This window comes from Carcharhinus amblyrhynchos, chromosome 32 (assembly GCF_965287045.1).
Source record: "Carcharhinus amblyrhynchos chromosome 32, sCarAmb.v2.hapA, whole genome shotgun sequence".
NCBI classification, from domain to species: Eukaryota; Metazoa; Chordata; class Chondrichthyes; order Carcharhiniformes; family Carcharhinidae; genus Carcharhinus; species Carcharhinus amblyrhynchos.
In genome coordinates, this window is record NC_137355.1 from 2,721,638 (window position 1) to 2,749,580 (window position 27,943).

Genomic DNA, 27,943 nt, shown 5'->3' on the forward strand with positions numbered 1-27,943 from the left:
TGTTTGGATGGATGATTCTGTGCAGGATTTCGGCTTCATCCTACAGCTCATGAGTTGCTGCACAAATACCTGTATATACGCTGTGACCCAGACGAAGTTCAGAGAGCAGTTGAAGAATGTGCTCAAATATCCCTTCATGCTCGCTGTGCAATTATTTCAATGATGATCACAACAGGCAAAGAATAATTCATAGAATCCTTGATTTAATTGCACATTTCCCAATGTGACAGGGCCAAGTGTGACAGTGAAAGTTGTGCCCTGTTGATGTGTTTATTGATTGTAGAGAATTAAACCCAAATATAGGGAAAGGAAGGAAGACCCTGTTGCTATGGTGGTCGTGAACATTTTTGACAATGTAGGAGAAGCCTCTCTAAACGGTGGTAATAAACGCTGCAGGAAACTCGCAGTGGGATTTGAATAGAATTAGGATTTGGTGCAACGCTGAAACTTCTCAGTCAGTTATTCACAAAAGAAGCAGCAAATTTAACCTTTGAAGATTGAATACAGATGGATAGCCCTCTGTCTCCTCCACCTCCACCAGCACCATGGACCTCCCAGAAACCAATACCGGGAACAGGATGCGATGGTGGTAATTATAGAAGGAAATGGATTCATCTATTAGGAGCATGTGTGGAATGGATGATTCAGCATATATACCAATTGATGAGATTTGAATGCTGCAGAGAATAAGAGCAGGTGATAGATAAACAAGCAATTCGCGAGCGGATGGGATAGAACAAAATCACAGTGGGAGAATGTGTGTGTTATAACTGGCAGAGATGGAGTGAGAAAACCGTTACACTGGTGAGGGGAGTGATAGAGCAGATAAACAATGTGGGCATCAGTATATGTGGAATTAATGGAGTTTGAAGTCACATTGGAATTTCGGGATCTGTGCAACAGGCACTGGGGGAGTGTTTGTGATTGATGACATGCAGAGAGGATATGTGGTGATGGATCTGGTAGAGCAGAGGAGCGAGTGAGATATCACCCTCTATCCAATAGAGGTCAATGTATACCGTGAACAGAAGGGAAGTTGTTGGGTTGTAAGTTTGCTGCTCCATCATGTAATGGATCAAAGTCAATAATATTTGGGAAGATATAATATTTATTACGAAATCATGAACATGTACTTTTTGATCCCTGTGTGTTGGTCAGAATCTCGATTTTTATTTCTTCAGTTTCTTTCATTTTCAAAGTTACCAGTAAGTGCATTGGTTTGTTAAGCTATGGGGGGATTGTGTTCCCAGGAGCAGGGAACAGTTTTATCACTCTGCAGAAGGACAGGAAAAGAGCTTGCATATTGCACATCATAAATTAATAAACCAAAATTTCACAAACCATGGGAGTGGTATAGAAGGAAGTATCTGAAGACCTTCTAAAGATTTGATTCCATAAACTGAAATCTTTAAGGGGTAATTTTCAAAGTACTAATTCCTGTAAGGAGGTGCTGTCCTGCTTTAAATATCACTTCTTCTTTATTGTAATAAATCTTTAACTCGAATAAATAACCATCAACTTTCATTTCAAAAGTTTTATATCTGAGTTTCTGAAAAAAACCCCTCAACAAACACAAATTGCATCATCGTTCTGTTCCCAGTATCCATTCGGGATTTGAAGAGCCTGGACTGAGCAACTGGTATCGCATCAAATAACTGCCGGCTCTTTGTGGAATTTAAAACAGGAATTTTTTGATGGCCTTGAGAATGGTAAATTCAAAGGGAGGGAGTGTGCAGAGAAGATTTACTGCAGGTGGGATATCGGCACTCACACTGGCACCGTAGTTAAAAGGATTAGCTATGGGAAATGTGTGGGGTTATGGAGATTGAGCGGGGTGGGGTGGGATTGGGGTAGGATTCTCTTCAGGGATTCAATGTGGAATCCAGCAGCCGAATTGCCTACTTCTGCTCTGTGGGAAATTTCTGTTTCCATTCTGCAATGAAATGGGTGGGGTTTAAAGTGGGAACCTCAAAAAGCTCTGGGAGTGACGTCAAAGTTCTACAAAAAGTGAATAAACCTCAGACAACAGAACTGTCACAAAATTTGCAGTTTGACGTATGTGCAAGGATGGAAAAACGGCACGATTAAAGGGATTGGAGATCACTTCTATTTGATTTGATTTGATTTGATTTATTATTGTCACATCTATGAACACACAGTGAAAAGTATTGTTTCTTGTGCACTATACAGACAAAGCATACCGTTCATGGAAAAGGAAACGAGAGAGTGCAGAATGTTGTGTTACCGTCTTAGTGAGGGTGTAGAGAAAGATCAATTTAATGCGAAGTGATGCCATTCCAAAGTCTGACAGCAGCAAGGAAGGAGATGATCTTGAGTCATTTGGTACATGAGCCCAGACTTTTGTATCTTTTTCCTGAAGGATGATGGTGGATCAGAGAACGTCCGGGGTGTGTCGGGTCAGTTATTGTGTTGGCTGCTTTGCCAAAGCAGCGGGAAGTGTAGACAGAGCCAATGGATGGGTGGATGGCTTGCATGATAGATTGGGCTATATTCACAACTTTTGTAGTTCCTTGCAGTCTCGGGCAGAGCAGGAGCCCATACCAAGCTGTGATACACCAGAAAGAATACTTTCTATGGTGCATCTGTAAAAGTTGGTGAGAGTCCTTGCTGGCATGGCCCAACTTCCTTCGTCTTCTGAGAAAGTAGAGGCGTTGATGGGCTTTCCAAACTATAGTGTCAGCTTGGAGGGAGCAGGACAGTTTGTTGGTGATCTGGACACCTAAAAACTTGATGCTCTCGACCCTTTCTACTTTCTCCTTTACGCTTCCTGAAGTCGATGCAATCTCCTTCATTTTGTTGTCATTGAGGGAGAGATTATTGTTGCTGCACTCGTTCACCAGATTCTCTATCTCATTCCTGTACTCAGTCTCGTCATTGTTTGAGATCTGACCCACTACGGTGGTGTTGTCAGCAAAGTTGAATATCGAGTTGGAGGGGAATTTGGTCACACAGTCGTAGGGATATAAGGAGTATAGTAGGGGGCTGAGAACACAGCCTCGTGGGGCATCGGTGTTGAGGGTGATCGTGGAGGAGGTGCTGTTGCCTATCCTTCCTGATTGTTGTCTGTGAGTTAGGAAGTTCAGGACCCAGTCACAGAGGAATACCGGAAGGAATATCCGAGTGTCCGAGTTGCCACAGAGCGAGGTGTGTGAATTGACTAATGTTCAGGTACACGGATAAAACAAACTTGTCTGAGAAGAAAGAGAAAAAAGAAACAGACACTGGGTACAAGAGTAACTACAAATATTGAAGGAGGAGCAGTTAGAATGACAAGCAAGAATGAAGAAAAGGAAATGAAATCTGACATGTAGATAATTGATTTTTGGGGCAATGAATAGGAGGAAAGTGAAGAGGAAAAATAAATAGAACATAAGCTTAGACGCTGGCAAGTAAAGGGAAGTTTCCAGAAAGAAGCCACTTATTTACAGATCACAGCACAGTGACAAAGTAATTTGTTTAATTTACAAGATTTTCCAAATTTGAGGAAAGAGATGGAAGCATATTTTTTCCATTTTTGAAGGTGTATTAGCTGATAACACTGTGATGCAGGGTATGCTGGCAGCGAGTACTCAGCTGGGATTTACATCACCGTCATAAAAAATTTCAATTGAGTTTAACAAATTCAAAGAAAATGTTATTCTGAGTGCAGATGAGTTTGTTTCAAAACGACGTGGACAGGAATTGCTAAATGAAGTAGATCTTGAAGATGGAACCAATGAGAAGGAGGGTGCTCGACCCCAGGACACTGATGTTTTGCACTTGGACGTGAATTATGATCATTATTGTGGCATGAAGGTGGAAGAAAGAATATGGAGACTAATAGAAACTAAATTGTACATTTGCGAACATATTTCAGTTCAATGATGGTGTGCTTAAACAAACCTCTGAAAGTAGCAGGACCGAGGTGCTATGTCACTAGATACAGAATCTAAAAGCAAGGGAATAGTACTAACTCTGCCTCACTTTGCTTCAGATAACATCAGACATTATGAATTGTACCAATTCATTCATTTGAACGTTAAATAAAGGTGTACCAGAATGTTTGCCGTAATTCTGGTCTTCAGTTACATGGAGATTATTCAAAGTTTCTGCATGTTCTCCTTAGTGTGGCAAAGATTCAATGAAAATGTTCAGCATCAGACAGGGGTCAAAACATAGAGAACCAGGAAGCAATTTAACAGCAAAATATGTGTTAACCAGGCCTACAATTTACAGCTTTTTGTTCAAAGAAACAGAGAACATTCCAGCTCAGTACAGGCCCTTCGGCCCTCGATGTTGTGCCGACCAGTGGAACCAATCTAATGACCCTCTAACCTAAACTATTCCAATGTTATCCATATGCCTATCCACTGACCATTTGAACACCCTTAAAGTTGGCGAATCCACAACTGCTGCAGGCAGGGCATTACACGCCCTTACTACCCTCTGAGTAAAGAACCCACCTCTGACATCCGTCCTATAATTACCACCCCTTAATTTAAAGCCCCTCGTGTTAGCCATCACCATCCGAGGAAAAAGGGAGAAAAATCAGAGGGACGATAAGTGCTTTTTTTCACAGCAGGGTGTGTTGTGATAATCTGTAGTAAATCTGCAGGAGAGTTATGGAAACCGTATCATGATTAATAATCAAAAGGAAAGTGGATGGACACTGTCAGGCAGGATTGCATGGATGTAGGAAAACAGCAGATGAAAAGGATTGGTTGTATAGATTGCATTGGTTGAAAGAGCTGGCAGAGAAGTTATGGGGGTGATTCTCCGAAAGGTGCTGAATTTGTGAGAAAGCTGTTACAGATCACGGGGATTTTTCAGCACAGCCTCAGACCCGAAACTCCCCACTCTGTGCAGTGTAAAGGGAACAATCGTGGATATCGTTAAAAACCGGGGGGTGGGGGAGTGCGGGGTGGGGGGTGGGGGAGTGCGGGGTGGGGGGTGGGGGAGTGCGGGGTGGGGGGGCTGCTATTCGTGCCAAAGAGCCTGAAATCAGCAGGATGGGTGGGAATCCACACATGGACAAATCGCTGGGAGATTGGATAAAAGATCACCCAGCATCCAGATCACTGCCACCCAATACCCACAGACATCGCTGGCCTCCGAACCCCCCCTCCCCCCACCTCCACCCCCACGACAGACATCGCTGGCCTCCGAACCCCCTCTCCCCACCTCCCCCCACCCCCACAGACATCGCTGGCCTCCAAACCCCCCCTCCCCCCACACAGACATCGCTGGCCTCTACATCACCCCACAGACATTGCTGGCTCTCATAAGAACATAAGAACTAGGAGCAGGAGTAACTATAGGACGGATGTCAGAGGTAGGCTCTTTACTCAGAGGGTAGTAAGGGCGTGGAATGCCCTGCCTGCAGCAGTTGTGGACTCGCCAACTTTAAGGGCGTTCAAATGGTCAGTGGATAGGCATATGGATAACATTGGAATAGCTAAGGTTAGAGGGTCATTAGATTGGTTCCACTGGTCGGCGCAACATCGAGGGCCAAAGGGCCTGTACTGTGCTGTAATGTTCTATGTTCTAAGATGTTTCCACTCTCAAGCAAGACGAAAACTAGAATGGAAACTGTCTGTCTGAGATATTCCACAGACAAATCCAGTGGGGAATTCAGGAGAAATGAGTTAACTAAGAGGTGGGGGAGGAAGTGGGACTTATTCCTGTAGGAAGTGGGGGAGGATGTGGGACTTGCTCCCATGGGGAATGGGGAGAATGCGGGAGTAACGCTGTGTTTTTCCCAGTTCTGGCGGGTGGAAGATTGCGGACATTCCCGTAACAGAGGGACACTGCTCCACGGAATATCCAGGCTGGTTACAGGGTAGAATCTTCTTTCCAATATCAGATTTACTCTCACTGTCCAGCACTGTTCACATCGCTTACACTCTCCAATATTTATACACCTCATTTCAGGATCACATCCCACCCTGGAACAGGGAGAAGGAACCAGGACAGTTTGTTTTCAACCACTTTGGATATTTTGGATGAGGAAGCAAGAAATAAAGATCAGAAACTGCGGCAGTTACTTTGTCTATAAGCTGAAAGCCACAGGTGACAATGCTGCTTATTGCACAGGGACATCACTGTTTCAGTATTGACCCAGGAGGATGACACTGTCCGTGCCGACACACTGACACACCCAGTGACTGGGGGGGCGGGGCGCGGGGACTGGGGGGCGGGGCGCGGGGACTGGGGGGCGGGGCGCGGGGACAGTGGGGCGGGGCGCGGGGACTGGGGGGCGGGGCGCGGGGACTGGAGGCGGGGCGCGGGGACTGGGGGCGGGGCGCGGGGACTGGGGGGCGGGGCGCGGGGACTGGGGGGCGGGGCGCGGGGACTGGGGGCGTGGCGCGGGGACTGGGGGGCGGGGCGCGGGGACTGAGGGGGCGGGGCGCAGTGACAGAGGGGGCGGGGCACCGTGACAGAGGGGGCGGGGCACAGTGACTGAGGGGGGCGGAAGCAGAGACTGAGGGGGGGCGGGGCGCAGGGAATGAGGGGGCGGGGCGCAGTGACAGAGGGGGCGGGGCACAGTGACAGAGGGGGCGGGGCACAGTGACAGAGGGGGCGTGGCGCAGTGGCAGAGGGGGCGGGGCACAGTGACAGAGGGGGCGGGGCGCTGGGGCTGAGTGACTGCTGTGTCTGTGGAGTCAGGTGAAGGGTTGCCCGGGTAACGGGGCCAGACTGCATTCCCCTGAATGGATGTTGATGAACTGGATGTCTTCTTCCGTCCGTCGGCTGTGGTCAGTGTCAGGCTTCTAATTTGAGGATTTGATTGAGGTGAAACTGCACCATTTCCCCGGTGGGATTGGAAGGCGGGTCTCCGGTCAATCCCCCGGGTAACGAGTCCGGTGAGAAAACCTCTTTGCCTCTGACTCCCCTTTATTAACCCCACTGGAAGAGCAGTTTGATGCTGGGTTCTGTTGTTCCCCAATATTGACTGACACAAGTTTGTTGAACCTTTTGTGGATTCAGGGACAGCCACACCTCCCACAGACGGGGAAGAATCGAGTGGAGAATCCAGCGAGCAGTCATCCTCTGTCCCAGCTCCATCTCCAACCTCAGGTAGGCCACATTGTGAGAAAGAGTCGACCCAAACACTTCCCTCACCGTCACCCAAGGGGACATCATTCCCCGAGACTGAGGGAGGCGTGTATTGATGGAGAGTGAGGGAGTGAATGAGTGAAGGGGAATGTAGTGTTTGAGTGAGGTGGAGTTTCCTGTTTGAGGAGATTGAGTGTGTGTAATCGAGGGGAAGGGATTTTGGGGACACAGGGAGGTGGGATTCAATGAGGGGTTCGATTGGAAGGGGTTTGTGTGGATAGGGCTGGGGATGAGGCTGGGGTTTGTAATATTGCCGTGTGATATTGTGCAGAATCTACAAACAACACGGTGCTCAGTTCCACTTCACTCCAATCTGCTCTCTCCCCATTCCCCCAAATTCATCACAGATCCAGTCACATCTCCAACCCAAACACACAGCGAGCCATCGAGTGGAGAATCCACAGAGCGACCACCCTCTGTCCCAGCAGCATCTCCAACCTCAGGTAACTGAATTCCCGGGAAAATTCCCAATGAAATCCTCATCTCCACCAACTGTTGGGAAATCATCTCCAGGACAACTTGGGAGCACAATCCTGAAGTAGCGACTGTGTGGAGTGGGATGTGGCGACCAAAGGTGTGAATCTCTGAGATGAAAGGTAGATGCTGTCAAAACTTTTAATCTGGGACTCATCATAACAGATTATCAGGGATATGATATCTCAAAGAGTGGAATAATTTAGACTGCATTAGGAGCAGGAAATGCTCATTGCTTGGTATGCAGTTGCTTTTTTATTGGCAAGGCATTGGTGGTTGGAGAATTCACAAGGGTGAATTGGTCACAAGGATTGGTCAAGCCCTTTTTTGGAATGAAATATAATCTGAGCTCGCTCAAATGAAACAACATCTCAACCTAACATTTGCACTGCATCAATACATTAGTAACTCATGTGTTTTGTTCAGAATGCAGTCACCAAGCAAAAGACCATTCTCCCTACTCGACAGTGACTGATGTGCCATATGAATTTCAATGTCTGTGTAATATCAGATATGTAGGATGTACGTCCCAGTGACTGGTTGTTAGACTCACCAGTTGGTCGCAACAGGCACAGTACTGACTGGACTCACCCAGTCCGTGCTTTCATAGCTCAGAACATTGTGTCCAACATTCACTGTAGTTCCACAATTGGACAAAACTTACTGAACAATCACACTTGTGCCAAGAATTACACAGCAGCCACTTCACAATTATTGATCTAACTTGCCAATGTTGCCTCAAATAGACTTGGTGAAGTAAACATTTTTGCACTCTGGGTGTCTACATGTTAAAGGAAGCTTTTCCAGATCCTGCAGCTCTTCAGTGAACAAAAGCTTTGGTTGCCCTTTTCAATGAGTTGACCAGATAGAATTCCTGCAGTGCAGATGGAGGCCATTCAGCCTATGTGTCTGCACAAACCAGAAATTAGCCAACCAATCAGCACCATCTTTCCCACGCTGCACGCATTGTTTGTCCCTGTGAGATTGGGGTTTCGGTGAATGAGTTCTGATGAGTCCCAGATGAAAAACTTTGACAGTGTTATCTTTTTACTCGACCATAGTCAAGAAATGTGAAGTATTGGGCCAGGCGATGCTGTTGGGAGACGAACATTTTAGAAATGTTGCCATCGTGATATTGCCCAGAATCTGGTTTTAGTATTATGGCCTGTTGCGGTATTGTCCAATCAGCAAATCTCTTCATCTTATTGTTGGTCCAGGAAAATCCACAACTCGGCATGCTGGGAAGAAATGCACTGAAAGACCCAACAACAAATCACCCACTGTCCCGGCAGAATCTCCAATCCCAGGAGGTGAACCAAGGGGAGCGGGGCGTGGCAACCTGGGGGGGAGCGGAACGCGGAGACTCATGGGGGGAGGGGGAGCAGAACGCGGTGACCCATGGGGGGAGGGGGAGCAGAACGCGGTGACCCATGGGGGGGGAGGGGGGGAGGGGGGGTAGCAGGAACGGCGACCCGAGGGGAGCAGGACGTGGCAACCAGGGGCTGGCGGGGAGGGAGAGGGATGCAACGACCGGGGTGAGGGGGGGTGTGGGATGCAGCTACTATGGTTGCAAATCGCAACAACCAGGGGGAAGTGGAGGTTGGGGGGAATGGGACACAGCGACTGGGCAGGGGAGTGGGATGCAACAACAGGTGGGGACTGGTTCACAGCAATGTGGGGGGACTGTTGGGACACAGTGACTGCACCTGCGCGGTTTAATGAATGCTGTGTCTGCCTCTCACTCTCGGGTGCGGAGTTTGCTGTGTTTCTCCCCTCTGCTGTGTTCACTCTTATTTGGAATTTGCTGCTTTTGATTTTGCGATCCACAATACATCTTCAGACTCAGAAACCAAGACTGGGTCCCCACTTGGCCCTGAGTGTAGCTCCAAGCAATGCTCCATCTCTCCGTGCATTTCAGTTGCTAGACGTGTTTGATTCAGAACTTTATTCGGGAATATTTGATGCTTTCTCATATTTGTGTAATTCACCTGCCCCCCTCCTGTGCTCTGACGAAACATAATTACCAATTATCTTTGTGTCTTCAACAAGGTGCATCAGTTGCCATTCTTGATCAATATCCCAACATCCCAAAAAACGTGTTCTTAGGCTGATTGGTGTAACAAATTGTCCCTAAATTAGTCTCCCCTCAATCTTCCCCAATAGGTGTAGACAGAGGTCATGGGTAGAGGAGGGCACTCAGAATGTTAAAATGGTGACGCTGGCTCATTGGACCGAAGGGCCTGTTTCCCGTGCTGTGTTGTTCTTTGTAATCAGGGCATCACGGGTTATGAGGAAAAGGCAGGAGGATAGGATGAGAAGCCATGATTGAATGGCAGAGCAGACTCGATGGGCCAAGTGGCCTAATTCTGCTCCTTTGTCTTAGGGTCTTCTCGTTTCCAAGTATGAGCTTTCTAATTGAGGCCGGCTCAATCAAGGAGCTCATACTCCCAAGGGCCAAGCCCATGGGCCTCTGGGAAGACACTACACTTTGTTACGTGAAGTGTGATGCCTGAGGTCACATCGGTGACCCCATTTACAGCCCCTCCTCCTCATCTGCCCTGTGCTTGTGGGGACTTGGAGTGACGTTCCTTGCACCCTGTCTAGTTCTCTTCGAATTGTATAGGTTTCTATAAAATTCTCCCACTTCATACTTCTGAATTCCAGCCAATATAATCCTAACTGACTCAATCTCTTAAGAACATAAGAACAAAAGAACATAAGAAATAGGAGCAGGAGTCGGCCATCTAGCCCTTCGAGCCTGCCCCGCCATTCAATAAGATCATGGCTGATCTGTCGTGTCTCAGTTCCACATTCCTGCCCTCTCCCCATAACCCTTAATCCCCTCGCTTATCAAAAACCCATCAACCTGCGTCTTAAAAATATTTAGCAAGGCAGCCTCCACCACTTCAACGGGCAGAGAATTCCAGAGATTCACCACCCTTTGAGTGAAGAAGTTCCTCCTCAACTCTGTTCTAAACCGCTCCCCCCCCCTTTATCTTGAGGCTGTGCCTCTCCACATATCCCAATCCCACCATCCCAGGAATCAGCTTGGTAAACTTTTGCTGCACTCCCTCCAAAGCAAGAATATCCTTCATCAGATAAGGGGACCAAAACTGCACACAATACTCCAGGTGTGGCCTCACCAACACCCTGTATAATTGCAGCAACACACCCCTGCTCCTGTACTCAAAACCTCTTGCTATGAAGGCCAATATGCCATTTGCCTTCTTTATTGCCTATTGTACCTGCCATGCTTATCTTCAGCGACTGGTGTACGAGAACACCCAGGTCTTATTGCATATTCCCCTCTCCTGAGTTATGGCCATTCCAATAGTAATCTGCCTTCCCTGTTTTTGCTGCCACAGTGGATAACCTCACATTTATCCCCCTTATACTCCATCTGCCAAATCACTCAACATCCATCCTTGGACCGTGGACATTACAGTGCAGAGCTGTTATCCATTGGTCAAACCTTATCCATATTAATTGGTCATCCCTAGTAATTGGTTAACCATGTCAGGGGTAGGTTCTTTACCCAGAGGGTGGTGACGGATTGGAATGCCCTGCCTGCTGCAGTTGTAAATGCGCCTAGTTTGGGGGCGTTTAAGAGATCCGTGGATAGGTTTATGGATGTAAAGGGTTTGGTTTAGGTTAGAGGGTCATTGTTTTTTAACTGGTCGGCGCAACATCGTGGGCTGAAGGGCCTTTTCTGCGCTTTAATGTTCTATGTTCTATTGTCAGTTGGTATTCTTTACCCATTTCTAGTTAGCACTCTTTAATCATTTATCATCAGCATTGATTGTCCACACCGAGTTAGTGTTGATTAACCAGTCCTAGTTAGCATTGATTAACCATCGCCTGTTCAGCGTGATTAACCAGTGCTAGTTAAGTTGGATTAACCATTGCTGGTTAGATTTGATTAATCATTCCTGAATACTGTTGCTCCACTATATCCCATTTTGAATCAGTAACAATCTCTTGTTAATGTGAATTTTGCATTATTAATTAGCATTATTTAACCAGTACTAGTTAGTATTGCTGAAGCAGGCACGCTAAGTTCCATTAACCATTGCTAACGATAGAATGATTATCAATTCAGAGTAGTAATTGGTTTATCAATAATAGTAGCATGTCTTAACCATTGCTAGTTATCATTGATTACCTATACCTAATTAGCATTGTTTAACCATTGCTAGTTAGGATTAATTAACCATTCTTCGATAACATTGTTTATCCATTCCTTTTTATTATTAGTTACCCATTGCCAAGTTTGGATACAGGAGCCATTCCTCGTTCGCACCAGGAACAGTTTTTAATCCTTCCCAGTTAAAATTCTCCAAAACATTTTAGCATCTTCGCTCATGGATAGTTAGGATGGGTTAACCAATCATTGACAGCATTATTTAATTAGCCGTTATTAGTTAATCTTGATGAATCATTTATAGCTGGTATTACTTCACCATTGCTTGTTCGGACCGATTAAACATTGCGGAGGTTGAATAGACTAGCAGTACCTCGTCAGCACCGATTTACCAATACCAGCAACATTTCTTAACCATTTCTAGTTAGCATTGACTTATCACCAAATAATCAGCGTGGTTTAACCATTAGGGCTGATTAATCATTCCTGAAGCAATAACTATTTATTGTTTTCATTAATTAACCATTATCCATTATTAGTTAGCACCGTTTATTCATTACGAGTCAGCATTGTTTCCCAATGAGCATCTTGGATCTTTTTTTGAAGAATTCGTTAACTGCGTCTTGACGTTACTGAATATAACTCTTCTTAGTTGCTATTGAGTGATTGTGTGGAGTTAATATTGAGGGACATCATTAGTTGGCATTGGGGAGAGGGCGTTGGAGAACTTTGCTCTCTCTGGTGTTCAGGGGGTTGGAGATTCTCCCACCTCTAGGAGCTCAGGGGAGTTTTGGGAAAGGGGCTGGGAGCTGAGTGTGAATGTGTTGTCACGTCATCACGTATGACTCCTCATCGTGACATTCTCATCTGTTACCAGGTGCAAGATATGCTAAGGCCCTATCTCCCCTGCAAGAAACTAGTGCCAACCAATGATCAGAGTGAAGAGAAGGGTCACAATGGCCAGAAGAGACAGAAATGAACCACCGAGAGATGGGATCTCTCCAGGGAGGGAGGATTTATATCCATTTTGAGGGCTGCATGTGTGTGTATGTGTGTGTGTGTGTGTGTGTGTGTGTCAGAAAATCCCATTGAAACATGTTGGGTGGATTAGCCTTGGAGGAACTGGGGTGAGAGGGAATGAGACTGATCGGGTGTGAGGCAATGGGAATGAGGGTGGACTGGATGCGGATGAGATTGTGAGTTGAGGAGGAACTTCTTCACTGAAAGGGTGGTGAATCTTTGGAATTCTCTGCCCGTTGAAGTGGTGGAGACTGCCTCGCTGAATATATTTAAGTCACGGGTAGATAGGTTTCTGGCAGACAGGGGAATTAAGGGTTATGGGGAGAAAGCGGGAAAGTGGAACTGATCCACTTCAGATCAGCCATGATCTTATTGAATGGTGGGGCAGGCTCGAAGGGCTAGATGGCCTACTCCTGCTCCTATTTCTTATGTTCTTATGTTCTTATGGTATGAGGGAATGGGATTGGGAAGAGCATCTCACTGGTTCATGTCCAATGGCTGAGCAGTAAGATCTGTACCTGTGCTATTTACAATGAGGATGTGAAAGTGTTTAAGGAGTGATTATGGCTTTCCACTCCTGGTGTTTATAAAGGGTTAAAATTGGGATTTTCTACTTTAAAAAAATGATACACGGAGAGGAATTGGAAGAGTTTCCAAAGACTTTTTTTGAAAAGAAACATTGAAAATGGGTTTGTGAATGTCATAAAAATGTCTTTAAACAGAGATTAAATTGGGATTGTTTTGAATTTTGGAAAGTGTTGAATATGTTGTGTTTGAGTGATTTATGGTGGATGAGGTTCTTTGTAAAACTTTGAAATGTGTTTTTGCAATTGTTTTATTTAGGACGGATAATGCTGCTTATAGGGACTGGTGAAGGGGCTGAAATGTATTTTAAGTGGTTTAATCATATCGGATAATGTTAAAATGGCGGTGCGGGCTTGTTGGGCCGAAGGGCCTGTTTCTTGTGCTGTGTTGTTCTTTGTTCTTTGTTTGTTCTTTGATTCATAGCCGTCTAAATCGGATTAAAAACAGGTATGAGATATTTTCAAATGTTTGAAACAAAGCTTGAGGAGTTTGGAGGCTTGTTTTCAATTAAGCTTTAAAGTTTATTTCTGAGGGTCTAGAGTAGGCTTATGTTAACACCGCAATGAAGTTACTGTGAAAATCCTCCAGTCACCACTCTCTGGAACCTGTTTGGGTTCACTAAGGAAGAATTTAGCACAGCCAATACACGTCTTTTGGATTGTGGGAGGAAACCGGAGCACCCGGAGTAAACTCATGCAGACATTGGGAGAATGCCCAGACTCCGCACAGACCCAGGAATCGAACCCAGTTCCCTGGTACTGTGAGGCAGTAGTGCGAACCACTGTCCCCCGTTTTGAAGGAAAGGTTAAAGAGGGCTTTGAATAGGTGTGTTGGGCTATGTTTTAGTGGGTTTGTAATTGAGGTCAACTGGGAGAAAGCGTGTGATACAGAATGTAGCCCAGGGAGGTGGTCGTTATGCTTTTAGATTTACTGTGCAGGCAGTGTGACCTGAGAAACACATCACTCAAGAGTTGCAGACCGAGTTAATGGCTCGTTCCTGCCAGGAATTTGTTGCTTTGAAAGATGGAATTCCGTTCGCACAAACACTTCCTTGGAAAGTCTATAACCACATTATCACGTGACCCCATTTAATGTGCAGAGCAGGTCTGTAGCAGAGGAAAATAAGGTTTTGGAATTGCGCGAAGGCAGTCAAAAGACCCAAATTCCTCCAACCTCTCCTCATAGCCAACACCCCCGAGACCTGGGAAACATACTGGTGAACCTTCTCTGCACTCCCTCCAAAGCTTCCATATCCTTCTGGTAGTGCGGTGACCAGAACTGCGTACAATATTCCAAATGTGGCCTAACCAAGGTTTTATATAGCTGCAACATGATTTCCCAACTCAATGCCACGCCTGATGAAGTCAAACATGCCCCATATGCCTTCTTAATCACCCTGACAATTTGTTTTGCCTTTTTTAGGGAACTGTGGGCCTGTACGCCCAGATCCCTCTGTATGTTTATGATCCTAAGGGTTCTGTCATTTACAGTATAATTCACACACAAATTTGATTTTCCAAATTGCATCACTTTGGATTGTCCGGATTAAACTCCATCTGCCATTTCTACGCCCAAGTCTCCAATCTATCTATATCCTGTTGGATCCTCCGAGAATCCCTGGCACCAACAGCAACTCCACCATTCTTTGTTTCGTCTGCAAATTCACCCACATTTTCCTCCTAGATTATTTATATATAGTCCAAACAGTGGAGGTCCCAGCACTGACCCTGTGGAACACCACCAGCTACAGGTCTTCATTCTATACATCACCCATCCATCGTAACTCTGTATCATCTATAGCCAACCCAGTTCTGTATCCATCTAGCCAGCCCACCTCAAATCCCATGTGATTTTAGTTTTTGTACCAGTCTGCCACATCGGACATTGTCAAATGTCTTACTGAAGTCCGTATCAACGACATCCACTGCTCTTCCCTCATCAATTGGTCACACGTTCAAAGAACTCAGTCAAGTTGGTGAGACCATGATCTTCCCTACAAAACCATGCTGGCTGTTACTAACTATTCCATTTTCTTTACAAATCTGCACATATCCTGTCGTTCAGTATCTTAAAAAGCTTCCTAAAAACTGATGTCAGGCTCACCAGCCTATAATCCCCTGAATTATTCCTGCTTCCTTTGCTATTGGCTATTTGCCAGTCCTCTGCTTGTGGTAAAGAGGACGTGAAGATATCTGCTGAGGTACCAGCTTTTTCTCCGCTCCCTTCCCACGATAACCTGGGGTAGATCCCATCCGGCCCCAGGGACTTGACTACCTGAATGTAGTTTAGGATACCCAACACTCCATCTTTGATATCTTGATATTTTCTAGCCATGATCTTATTGAATGGCGGGGCAGGCTCGAAGGGCTCGAGGCCTACTCCTGCTCCTACTTCTGATGTTCTTATGTTCTCAGGATATGCTTATCTCGGACTTGTCTATACTGCGAGCAGACTCATAAAGGAGCTGCCCATCTGCTGATACCAGACTTAAGTGACAGACGCTATAGAAATGTGGTCAAACCACCTCAGCACCATGATGCTTCACATTACAGTTGGTAACACTCCATTTTGTTAACATAGTACATAGGATGATGTGAATATACATAATGCTGGCACCCCAGCCTTGCCCCACTCTTCCAAAGCCTTTAGATTAACATTAAATTCATGGATGAGAAAAACTGAGACATGTCTTGATGCTTATCTCAGTAGTTTTTATTAATCAAAGCAAGAATTGACAAAACTGGATATTTCACCGCGTGCTTGAACTGTTCATAAGAACATAAGAAATAGGAGCAGGAGTAGGCCATCTAGCCCCTCGAGCCTGCCCCGCCATTCAATAAGATCATGGCTGATCTGTCATGGCTCAGTTCCACATTCCCGCCCTCTCCCCAAAACCCTTAATCCCCTCGCCTATCAAAAACCTATCAACCCGCGTCTTAAAATATTTAGCGAGGTAGCCTCCACCACCTCAACGGGCAGAGAATTCCAGAGATTCACCACCCTTTGAGTGAAGAAGTTCCTCCTCAACTCCGTTCTAAACTGCTCCCCCTTTATCTTGAGGCTGTGCCCCTTAGTCCTGCTGTCCTTTCTGAGCGGGAAGAGTCTCTCCACCTCTATCCTATCCATCCCATTCATCATCTTATATGTCTCAATGAGATCTCCCCTCATTCTTCTAAACTCTAACGAGTACAAGCCTAGTTCATTCAGCCTCTCGTCATAGCTCAGCCCCCTCAACTCCGGTATCAGCCGAGTAAACCTCCTCTGAAATCCCTCCAAGGCTAAAATATCCTTGCGTAAGTGCGGCGACCAAAACTGCACACAGTACTCCAGCTGCGGCCTCACCAATGCCCTATACAGCCGCAGCAAGACCTCCCTACTTTTATATTCAATCCCCCTCTCTATGAAGGCCAGCATCCCATTCGCCTTCCTGACCACCTGCTGCACCTGCAGGCTGGGTTTGTGCGACTCATGCACAAGGACCCCGAGGTCCCTCTGCACCGTTGCCTGCTGCAGTTTTTCGCCACATAAGTAATAATCCTTCCTACTGTTCTTCCTACCAAAGTGGACCACCTCACATTTGCCAACATTAAATTCCATTTGCCAATTCTTGGCCCATTCGCCCAGCCTATCTAGATCCTTCTACAGACTCTCCACACCCTCTGCACAATTTGCCGTTCCACCAATCTTGGTGTCATCAGCAAATTTCGACACCATACACTCGGGTCCCTCCTCCAGATCATCTATATAAATGGTAAATAGCTGAGGCCCCAGCACCGACCCCTGGGGCACTCCACTAGTCACCAACCACCAATCCGAATAGCACCCATTAACCCCCACTCTCTGTCTCCTATTTGACAACCAATCCTCTATCCACGCTAACACCCTACCCCCAGCTCCATGCCCCCCTTACCTTCTGCAATAACCTCTTGTGAGGTACCTTGTCAAACGCCTTCTGAAAATCAAGAAAGACCACATCCACCGGCTCTCCTCTATCCACCGCCCTCGACACATCCCCATAGAACTCCAATAAATTTGTCAGACACGACTTGCCCTTAACGAAACCGTGCTGCGTCTGCTCTATCAAGCAATTCCCCTAAAGATGCCTCGCTATTTCCTCCTTGATGACAGATTCTAACATTTTACCTACAACAGACGTTAAACTAACCGGCCTATAATTCCCTGCCTTTTGCCTGGCACCCTTCTTAAACAACGGCGTAACATTAGCCGCATTCCAATCTTCCGGCACTTCCCCGGAATCCAGCGCTGTTTGGAGAATAACCACCAAGGCATCCACTTCTGCCATTTCTTTCAGAATCCTTGGATGCATTCCATCCGGTCCTGGGGACTTGTCCACAATCAGTCCCGATCACTCACCTCACCAGTGTGACAGTTTTCTCACTCCTTCTCTGCCAGTTATAACACACACATTCTCCCACTGTGATTTTGTTCGATCCCATCTGCTCGCGAATTGCTTGTTTATCTATCACCTGCTCTTATTTTGTGCAACATTCAAATCTCATCAATTGGTATAAATGCTGAATCATCCATTCCACACATGCTCCGAATGGATGAATCGATTTCCCTCTATAATTACCACCATCGCATCCTGATCCAGGTATTGGTTTCTGGGAGGTCCATGGTGCTGGTGGAGGTGGAGGAGACAGAGGGCTATCCAACTGTATTCAATCTTCAAAGGTTAAATTTGCTGCTTCTTTTGTGAATAACTGACTGAGAAGTTTCAGCGTTGCACCAAATCCTAATTCTATTCAAATCCCACTGCGAGTTTCCTGCAGCGTTTATTACCACCGTTTAGAGAGGCTTCTCCTACATTGTCAAAACATGTTCACTACCACCATAGCAACAGGGTCTTCCTTCCTTTCCCCATATTCGGGTTTAATTCTCTACAATCAATAAACACATAAACAGGGCACAACTTTCACTGTCACACTTGACCCTGTCACATTGGGAAATGTGCAATTAAATCAAGGATTCTATGAATTATTCTTTGCCTGTTATGATCATCATTGAAATAATTGCACAGCGAGCATGAAGGGATATTTGAGCACATTCTTCAACTGCTCTCTGAACTTCGTCTGGGTCACAGCGTATATACAGGTATTTGTGCAACAACTCATGAGCTGTAGGATGAAGCCGAAATCCTGAACAGAATCATCCATCCAAACAGCAATATACCCCAAATAATATATCCGCCTCCATACAGAGAATACCATTATGGTTGCCCATAATATGATAAAATTCACTGAGACAGAAAAGAGTAAAATAATAGATTTCCTTCGATTCTGCATCTCTGGGTCTTTGGTACCTTTTCCATTGTTGGGAGTTTGGAGTCTCCTGCGAGACCTGCTGGTCACTAAAATGTGCCTGACAGTGTAAATATTGAACAACAGAATCAGAACAAATGGGACACAGGGGTTTAGAATATGATGGCTGATTTCAACAGCAATCCAGACAGGAGATTGTATGTCAAAGGGAGGAACAAAACAAAACCATGGGTCATTTACCAACGTGTACGAATTTGACAGCATAAAATACCAAACAATGTTCTTACAACAGCTCAGAACAGTGATTGATCCCAGGACAACTTTAGCCATTTTGTCGGTGCAAAATTTACTTTTCAGCATGGGGCAACAAATTGTCACAAGTCGATCAAAGGTGAAAGTGACAGTGAACCAAACAGAACAGTCAGTAGCTGCATAAAGGAGCACAGCGTGGATATTACACACATCCACGTCCGAGAGGAATCGGAAATCCTCCCAATAAACAATTGGAATTTGTCTCAATATCACATCAAAAATAACGACCAGTAGATCAGCAGCTGCCATCGAAACCAAGTAGTGTGTTACACATTTGGAGAGACCACATCTTTCCTGAGAGAGTATTCCAATTGTCATCACGTTAACTTTAAGGAGCAGAAATAAATCCAGATATTAGACATCAAGCTTTATAGGCACAGACTATGGAAACATTTTGCTGTGTTAATTCATCCTGAGATTTCTGGAATTAATTACACGCAGTGAAGCAACAGCAAAGTCTGCAAAATACCACAGAATATTCACAATAAAATGATTAAAGGTGCCGTGGTCAAATTGCAAATCCTTGTTTGTATCATGGCAATGATTCCCTTCCTATCCAGAAACAATTCAATATTAAATGACTGATAATTCTGGAGAACATTCCATTTTGATGCATGAACTCAACTGACATTTGATAAGAGAGGGGATTAAGGGTTATGGGGAGAGGGCGGGAATGTGGAACTGAGCCACGACAGATCAGCCATGATCTTATTGAATGGCAGGGCAGGCTCGAAGGGCTAGATGGCCTACTCCTGCTCCTATTTCTTATGTTCTTATGGCCGAGCTGTGTTTGACACTGGCGTATTTAAATATTTAACTGGAAATGTTCATGTTAATATTATAGGAATTGCCTGGTCTGATTTCAAAATGGGCCAAATTTCTAAGTAACCGCAAACATGGATGAAATGATGTGGAGATGCCGGTGTTGGACTGGGATAAACACAGTAAAATGTCTCACAACACCAGGTTAAAGTCCAACAAGTTTATTTGATAGTAAACCCACAAGCTTTCGGAACGCTGTTCCTTCATCAGGAGTGTGGAAAGTTTTGATCAGAAACAGGGCATACAAAGGCACACACAGTTTACAGATTACTGATTAGAATGTGACTCTTTACAGCTACTGTGCTGTTCAAGTCCTAAAGGTGCAGACAATGTGAGTGGAGATAGCATTCAGCATAGGTTAAAGAGATGTGTATTGTCTCCAGACAGGACAGTATGTGAGATGTTGCAAGTTCAGGCAAATCATGGGTGTTACAGATAATGTGACATGAACCCAAGAACCCGGTTGAGGCCGTCCTCATGTGTGCAGAACTTGGCTATCAGTCTCTGCTCAGCGACTCTGCGCTGTCATGTATCTATTGATTGGGGGGGGTAATTATTAATTGTTTGTAAATAAATATTGCTGCATTAACAAGAGGTCTATTCACAAATCTTTGTTCACTGAATAAGGGACAAAACAGACTGTGTCGCCGTCACAGCACTGAGTACTGTGCACAGTTCTGGGTCGCCTCACTACAGGAAGGATGTGGAAGCTATTGAGAGGGTGCAGAGGAGATTTACAAGGATGTTGCCTGGATTGGGAGGCATGCCTTATGTAGATAGGTTGATGGAGCTCGGTCTCTTCTCCCTGGAGAGACGAAGGATGAGAGGCGACCTGATAGAGGTTTATAAAATGTTGAGAGGTATAGATAGGGTGGATTCTTGGAGGCTATTTCCCAGGGCTGAAATGGTTGCTAATAGAGGGCACAGGTTTAAGGTGCTGGGGAGCAGGTACAGAGGAGATGTTAGGGGTAAGTTTTTCACTCAGAGGGTGGTGAGTGAATGGAATCGGCTGCCGTCGGTGGTGGTAGAGGCGAACTCGCTGGAGTCTTTTAAAAGACTTCTGGATGAGTATATGGGATTTAATGGGATTGGGAGTTACAGATAGTTCTATGGCCTGGAAGGGATGGATATGATCGGCACAGCTTGTGGGCCGAAGGGCCTCTTTGTGCTGTAGTGTTCTGTGTTGTGTGTGTGTCTGTGTCTGTGTGTGTGTGTGTCTGTGTGTGTGTGTGTCTGTGTGTGTGTGTGTCTGTGTGTATCTGCGTGTGTTTCTGTGTCTGTGTGTGTGTCTCTGTGTGTGTGTGTGTGTGTCTGTTTGTGTGTGAGTGTGTGTGTGTCTGTGTGTGTGTCTGTCTGTGTCTGTGTGTGTGTGTCTGTGTGTGTGTCTGTGTCTGTGTGTGTGTGTGTGTGTCTGTTTGTGTGTGTGTGTGTCTGTTTGTGTGTGAGTGTGTGTGTGTGTGTCTCTGTGTGTGTGTGTGTCTGTGTGTGTGTCTCTGTGTGTGTGTGTGTCTGTTTGTGTGTGAGTGTGTGTGTGTCTGTCTGTGTCTGTGTGTGTGTGTGTGTCTGTGTGTGTCTGTGTCTGTATGTGTGTGTGTGTGTCTGTGTGTGTGTGTCTGTGTCTGTATGTGTGTGTGTGTGTGTCTGTGTGTGTGTCTGTGTGTGTGAGTGTGTGTGTGTGTGTGTGTCTGTGTGTGTGAGTGTGAGTGTGTGTGTGTGTCTAAGTGTATGTGTGCGTGTGTGTCTGTGTATGTGTGTGTGTGTCTGTGTGTGTCTGTGTCTGTGTGTGTGTGTGTGTCTGTGTGTGTGTGTGTCTGTGTGTGTGTGTGTGCAGTTTGGGGAACGCTCTGCAGACTTGGAATTGACAAAATCAACAAAACTTTCCCTGAGAAAAACAAAGGATGGTGGGAATTCTCCGAGCGCTGATGAAGGGTCACGGAGACTCACAGCGTTGCATCCACTCTCCCTTAAATAAATTGGAAAGAAAATTGGTTGGACTTAAACCTGGTGTCAGACTTCTGACTCCATTCTCCCTTCACAGACACTCTCAGAATTGCTTAGATTTTCCAGAATGTTCTGTTTTTTGTTTCAGATTCCAGCTTCAGCAGTATTTTATTTTTAGTTGTGTTAGAGACAGGGGAGTGACAGATAGCCTGAAATTATACACATGTTAATTCAACATCTAATATAAGAACATAAGAAATAGGAGCAGGAGTGGGCCATCCAGCCCCTCGAGCCTGCCCCGTCATTCAATAAGATCATGGCTGATCTGATAGTGGTTCAGTTCCACTTAACCACCTGCTCCCCGTAACCCTTAATTCCCTTATTGATCAGAAATGTGACTTAAACATATCTAACGAGGTGGCCTCCACTGCTTCAATGGGCAGAGAATTCCAGAGATTCATTACCCTCTGAGAGAAGAAGTCCCTCCTCAACTCTGTTCCAAACCGACTCCCCCTTATTTTGAGGCTGTGTCCTCTAGTTCTTGTTTCCTTCCTAAGTGGAAGGAACCTCTCTGCCTCTACCCTACCTCGCCCCTTCATTATCTTATATGTCTCTATAAGATCACCCCTCAGCCTTCTAAACTCCAACGAATACAGGTCCAATCTACTCAATCATTGCTCATAAGCTAACCCCCTCATCTCCGGTTTCAAACTGGTGAACCTTGTCTGTACTCCCTCCAAACCCAATATAACCTTTTGCAAATACAGGGACCAAAATTGCACACAGTACTGTATTTGCAGCCTCACCTTGTACAATTGCAGCAAGACCTCCCTGCTTTTATATTCTATCCCCTTCGCTATAAAGGCCAACATCCCATTCGCCTTCTTGATGACCTGCTGCACCTACAGACTGGGTTTTTGCGATTCATGCACAAGGACCCCCAGGTCCCTCTGCACCGTAGCATGTTGTAATTTTTCACCATTAAAATAATAGTCCATTTCACTATTATTCCTTCCAAAGTGGATAACCTCACACTTGCCAATGTTATACTCCATCTGCCAAATCCTTGCCCACTCACTCAGCCTTTCCAAATCTCTCTGCAGACTTTCCACATCCTCCACACAATTCGCTTTTCCACTCGTCTTTGTGTGATCAGCAAACTTTGTTACCCTACACTTGGTCCCCTCCTCCAGATCGTGTATGTATATGGTAAACAGTTGAGGCCCCAGCACCGATCCCTGCGGCATGCCACTAGTCACCAACTGCCAAGCAGGAGAACACCCATTTATTCCAACTCTCTGCTTTCTATGAGATAGCCAATCCTCAATCCAGGCTAACACTTTCCCCCCAACTCCGTGAACCTTAATCTTCTGCAGCAACCTTTTGTGAGGCACCTTATTGAAAGCCTTCTGGAAATCTAAAAACACCACATCCACTGGTTCCCCTCTGTCAACCGCACTCATTACATCTTCATAAAAATCCAGTAAATTCTTCAAACACGACTTTCCCTTCATGAATCCATGCTGCGTCTACTTGATTGAACCAATCTTTTCCAGGTGTCCTGCTATTTCTTCTTTAATGATGGATTCCAGCATTTTCCCAACTACGGACATTAAGCTAACCGGCCTGTAGTTACCCACCTTTTGTCTACTTCCTTTTTTAAACAGCGGTGTAGCATTAGTTATTTTCCAATCAGCCGACACTTCCCCAGAGTCCAGTGAATTTTGATAAATTATTACTAACACATCGGTTTGAGCAAAGCAGTAAGAATACAACATTAAGCAGGAAAATGGAAGGGAGTGTCATTAAAACAGGCAAAGGCTGTTTCAGTTTTCAGATCGAATCACCTCTGGGTAATTCATGTGAGGATGGAACAAGCAGGTTGGATATTTCTGTAAATGTCGACATGGAGTTCTCGGATTTCAAAAGAAAACTTGTTTGGATATTTCACCATAATTTACTGAACAAGTTAAGGCATGATGGCATTTGCTTCAGAAAGGCGTATGCTTCCCAGCAGGCAGCACCAAGTCAGGGTAAAGTAATTATCCTTATGTTGTGTGCAATGACAATATTCTTCTTCAATACATCTCCTCCCAGTGCCTTTCTCCAGGTCGTTGCCTTGGTTATAAAACTGTCTCCATCTGATACAGCTGTTTCGCTCCCCAGTTACCAGCTACCCAGCTCTGACCCATGTTTTCACAGTCCTCAGATCCTCATTCTACGAATTATTTCCATATCTCTCCACTCCACTCACCCCTGTCCAGGTCTACACGTATCTCTGTTCCCCTGGTCACAATCCTCATCGCTGTATCTCTCAGTTCCCCTGCTCTGAATCTTAGTCTCTGTATCTGTTTGCTCTCGAGATCCTCGTCCCCCTCCTTGTCACTGTATGTCTATGCTGCCATGGTTACTTTCCGTGTTTACATATTTCTGCTTTTAGCTGGTCCCTCTGTATGTCTCTGTGCCTCTTTCCTCCCGTTCTGTCAGTAACTCTCTTGTTTACTGTTTTCTCTATTTGGTTTCACATCTCTCTTATTCCCATGCCCATCTCCTTGGCTGTGTCTCACTGTTACCTCGACTCTTCCCTTGGCTCCATATCCCTCTGCTACCCTAGTCTTGTCCTTGTCTCTATATCTCTCTGCTCTGCATCCCCACCCCAATCCCTCTCCTTGCCTCCATATTTCTGCACCCATGATCTCACGACTTTTCTCGTATATCTTCCTTTGTCATCCCTCTCCTTGTCTGCATATGTGTCTGTTCCCCTGGTCACACTCCTGGTCTCCATATGCCTCTACTTCCCTGGTCCTCTCCTTGTCTCTTATTCCCCCTGCCCTGCTCCCTATCTTTGTCTCCGTATCTCTCTGCTCACCTGGCACCTCATTCTGTCTCTGTATCTCTCTCTGCTCCCCTGATCCCTCGCACGGTCTCCCTATCGCTCTGCTCACTTGATCCCTCTCCATTGGACTGCTGGAGCTGATGCATTTTTATTCTACTGGTCAAACTCCTTGCTTTCTCAATATTTCTAACTGCCTCTGGAGTCGGATTGGGATTGGCTGCTATACTTTTCACCAGGCTCTGACAGGATCGGGACTATGAGCTGAGCGGTGACGAGGCAGTGAAGGCACCAAATCCTGCCTCACTTTGCTCTATCCCCTGCTCTGCTTATTTCTCTCTTCCCCCATACCTCCCCTCACTCACCCTCTTTTTCTCACTCCATTCTCCTGGTTATCGAATTCAGGGAGATCACTGGAGAGGCTGAGAGAGTGAAATCGAATCCCACAAACACAACCTCATTAAAATGAATTCTAATTGCTCCCAGGCCAATTTAAACATCAAATGTATTCTTTACTTTTTGGCCAACGACACAGACAGTACTTGTTGTGGAACTGGAATGGAAACCAAGCTTATCTCTTTGTTCATTCCAGTCCTTATCTTCCAGCCAACCTCCTGCTAATCCCATCCCTTCCCAGATATCATCCACTCGGGAGAGGCGTCTTTGTTAATGTTCGATATATCCATCCCACAGACCTTAGCCCCCGACTGTTCAACTCAACTGTTAACTGAGAACAATCTTTCCCCATCCTTCTCACTCACATTGTCTGTTTCTGTTTCTCTCCCCCTCATTGTTCCCCATCCCCCTTGTTTTCCCTTCTTCCTGGTCCCAAATATCAGTTATTGGTGATGTGTAAAACTTTACCTGCATTTGTGCTGATCTGACTTTTCCTCTGTACCTTTTCTCTGTGTCTCTCCCTCTGTTTCTGTATCATTGTGTTAAGGTGATCACCATTGCAGCAAATCAATGTACAACAAAGCTTTACAAAAAACCTGATCACACTGGCTGAAAGTGACCCTAAGTGTTCAGAAATCTGTGTCCAATTTAAACATTTAGAAAACATTTTTTCCGAGCCCTGGGGAGTGCTTTACAGTTACAATTAATGAATGTTTTAAAGAATATCTCCTGCGATGTTACACAAAGTACTTCAGAGCAGAGCACAATCCCAGAAGCAGTGGTGAAATGAACCTACTGCAGTCACTGTGCTGGGGGTATACTGCAGGCCACCCAACAGCCCAAGAGAAGTGGAGGAATGGGTATGTTAGGAGATTCTGGATGGGTGCAGGAAAAAAAGGGTTGTTGCCGTGGGAGACTTTAATTTCCTTGGAATTGACTGGAAAGTGCTTCAGGCTGGGGGTCTGGACGGGGAGGAATTTGTAAAATGCATACTGGAAGTTTCTTTGGAAGTATGTCAACAGCCCAATTAGAGACGGGGATATACTGGACCTAATTCTGGGAAATGAGCCCGGTCAGGTCATCAAAGTTTCAGTAGGGGAACATGTGCCAAATAGTGACCACAATTCTGTGAAAGTTTGGATAGTAATGGACAAGGATGAGTGTTGTCCTACAGTTAGGGTGCTGAATTGGGGGAAGGCGAGCTATAGCCGGATTAGGCAGGAATTGGTGGCCGTTGATTGGGAGAGGCTGTTTGAGGATAAGTCTACGTCTGGAATGTGGGAGTCTTTTAAGGAAAAGTTGATGGGGCTGCAGGACAGGCATGTGCCTGTAAAAAGGAAGGATAGGAAAGGTAGGACTCGAGAGCCGTGGATAACCAGGGAAATTGAGGATCTGATCAAAAAGAAAAGACAGGTGTATGTTAGGTTCAGGCAACTGAAAACAGATGGAGCTCTGGACGAATCCAGGGGCAAAAAGAGGTCTCAAAATGTTCTTGGCAGACAGGATTAGGGAGAATCCTAAGGCATTTTATTCATATGTTGGGAACAAAAGAGTTGTCAGGGAAAAAAACGGACCTCTCAGGGACCAAGGAGGGGAATTATTCTTAGAATCCAATGGAATAGGGGAGATCCGAAATGAATACTTTGCATCAGTAATCACAAAGGGAAGGGATATGTTGACTGGGAGTGGACACAGTAAGAAGTCTGACAACACCAGGTTTAAGTCCAAATGATTCATTTGAGAGTAAACTCAGAAGCTTTCGAGGTTAAACTCTTTGTCAGGTGAATGGAGAGTTCTGGCCTCAGACAGAGCATATAAAGCACAGATAGTTTACAGATTACTGATTAGAATGCCAGGGCCATCCCCACACCCCAACTTCTTGCCTTCAGACAACCACGCAATCTCAAACAGACCACTGTTCGCAGTAAACTACCCAGCCTTCAGGAGAACAGTGACCACAACACCACACAGCCCTGCCACAGCAACCTCTGCAAGACATGCCGGATCATCGACACGGATGATATCATCACACGCGAGAACACCATCCACCAGGTACACGGTACATACTCTTGCAACTTGGCCAACGTTGTCTACCTGATACGTTGCAAGAAGGGATGTCCCGAAGCATGGTACATTGGGGAGACCATGCAGACGCTACAACAGATGAATGAACATCGCTCGACAATCACCAGGCAAGACTGTTCCCTTCCTGTTGGTGAACACTTCAGTGGTCACGGGCATTCAGCCTCTGACCTTCGGGTAAGCATTCTCCAAGGCGGCCTTCACGACACACGACAGCGCAGAGTCGCTGAGCAAAGACTGACAGCCAAGTTCCGCACACATGAGGACGCTCTCAACAGGGAACTTGGGTTCATGTCACACTATCTGTAACCCCCGTGACTTGCCTGGGTTTGCAAAACCTCACTCACTGTACTGTCTGGAGACAATACACATCTCTTTAACCTGTGATCAGTGCTCCTTCCACGCACATTGTCGGCCACTTTAAGAATTGAATAGCAGGTTAGGTGTAAAGATTCGCATTCTAATCGGTAATCTGTAAACTGTCTGTGCTTTATATGCTCTGTCTGAGGCCAGAACTCTCCAATCACCTGATGAAGTTTAACTTCGAAATCTTGTGAGTTTACTATCAAATAAATCGGTTGGACTTAAACCTGGTGTTGTCAGACTTCTTACTGTGTTTACCCCAGTCCAACGCCGGCATCTCCACATCATGACTGGGAATGTCTCAGAGGGAAGTGTTGACCCGTTAGAGAGACTGTCCATTACAAGGGAGGAAGTGTTAGGTTTTTTAGGGAACATTAAAACTGACAAATCCCCAGAGCCTGATGGCATCTATCCTAGACTGCTCAGGGAGACAAGAGGTGAAATTGCTGGGCCTCTGACGGAAATCTTTGTCTCTTCATTGGACACAGGTGAGGTCCCAGAGGATTAGAGGATAGCAAATACGGTACCGTTATTTAAGAAGGGTAGCAGGGATAACCCGGGTAATTATAGGCCAGT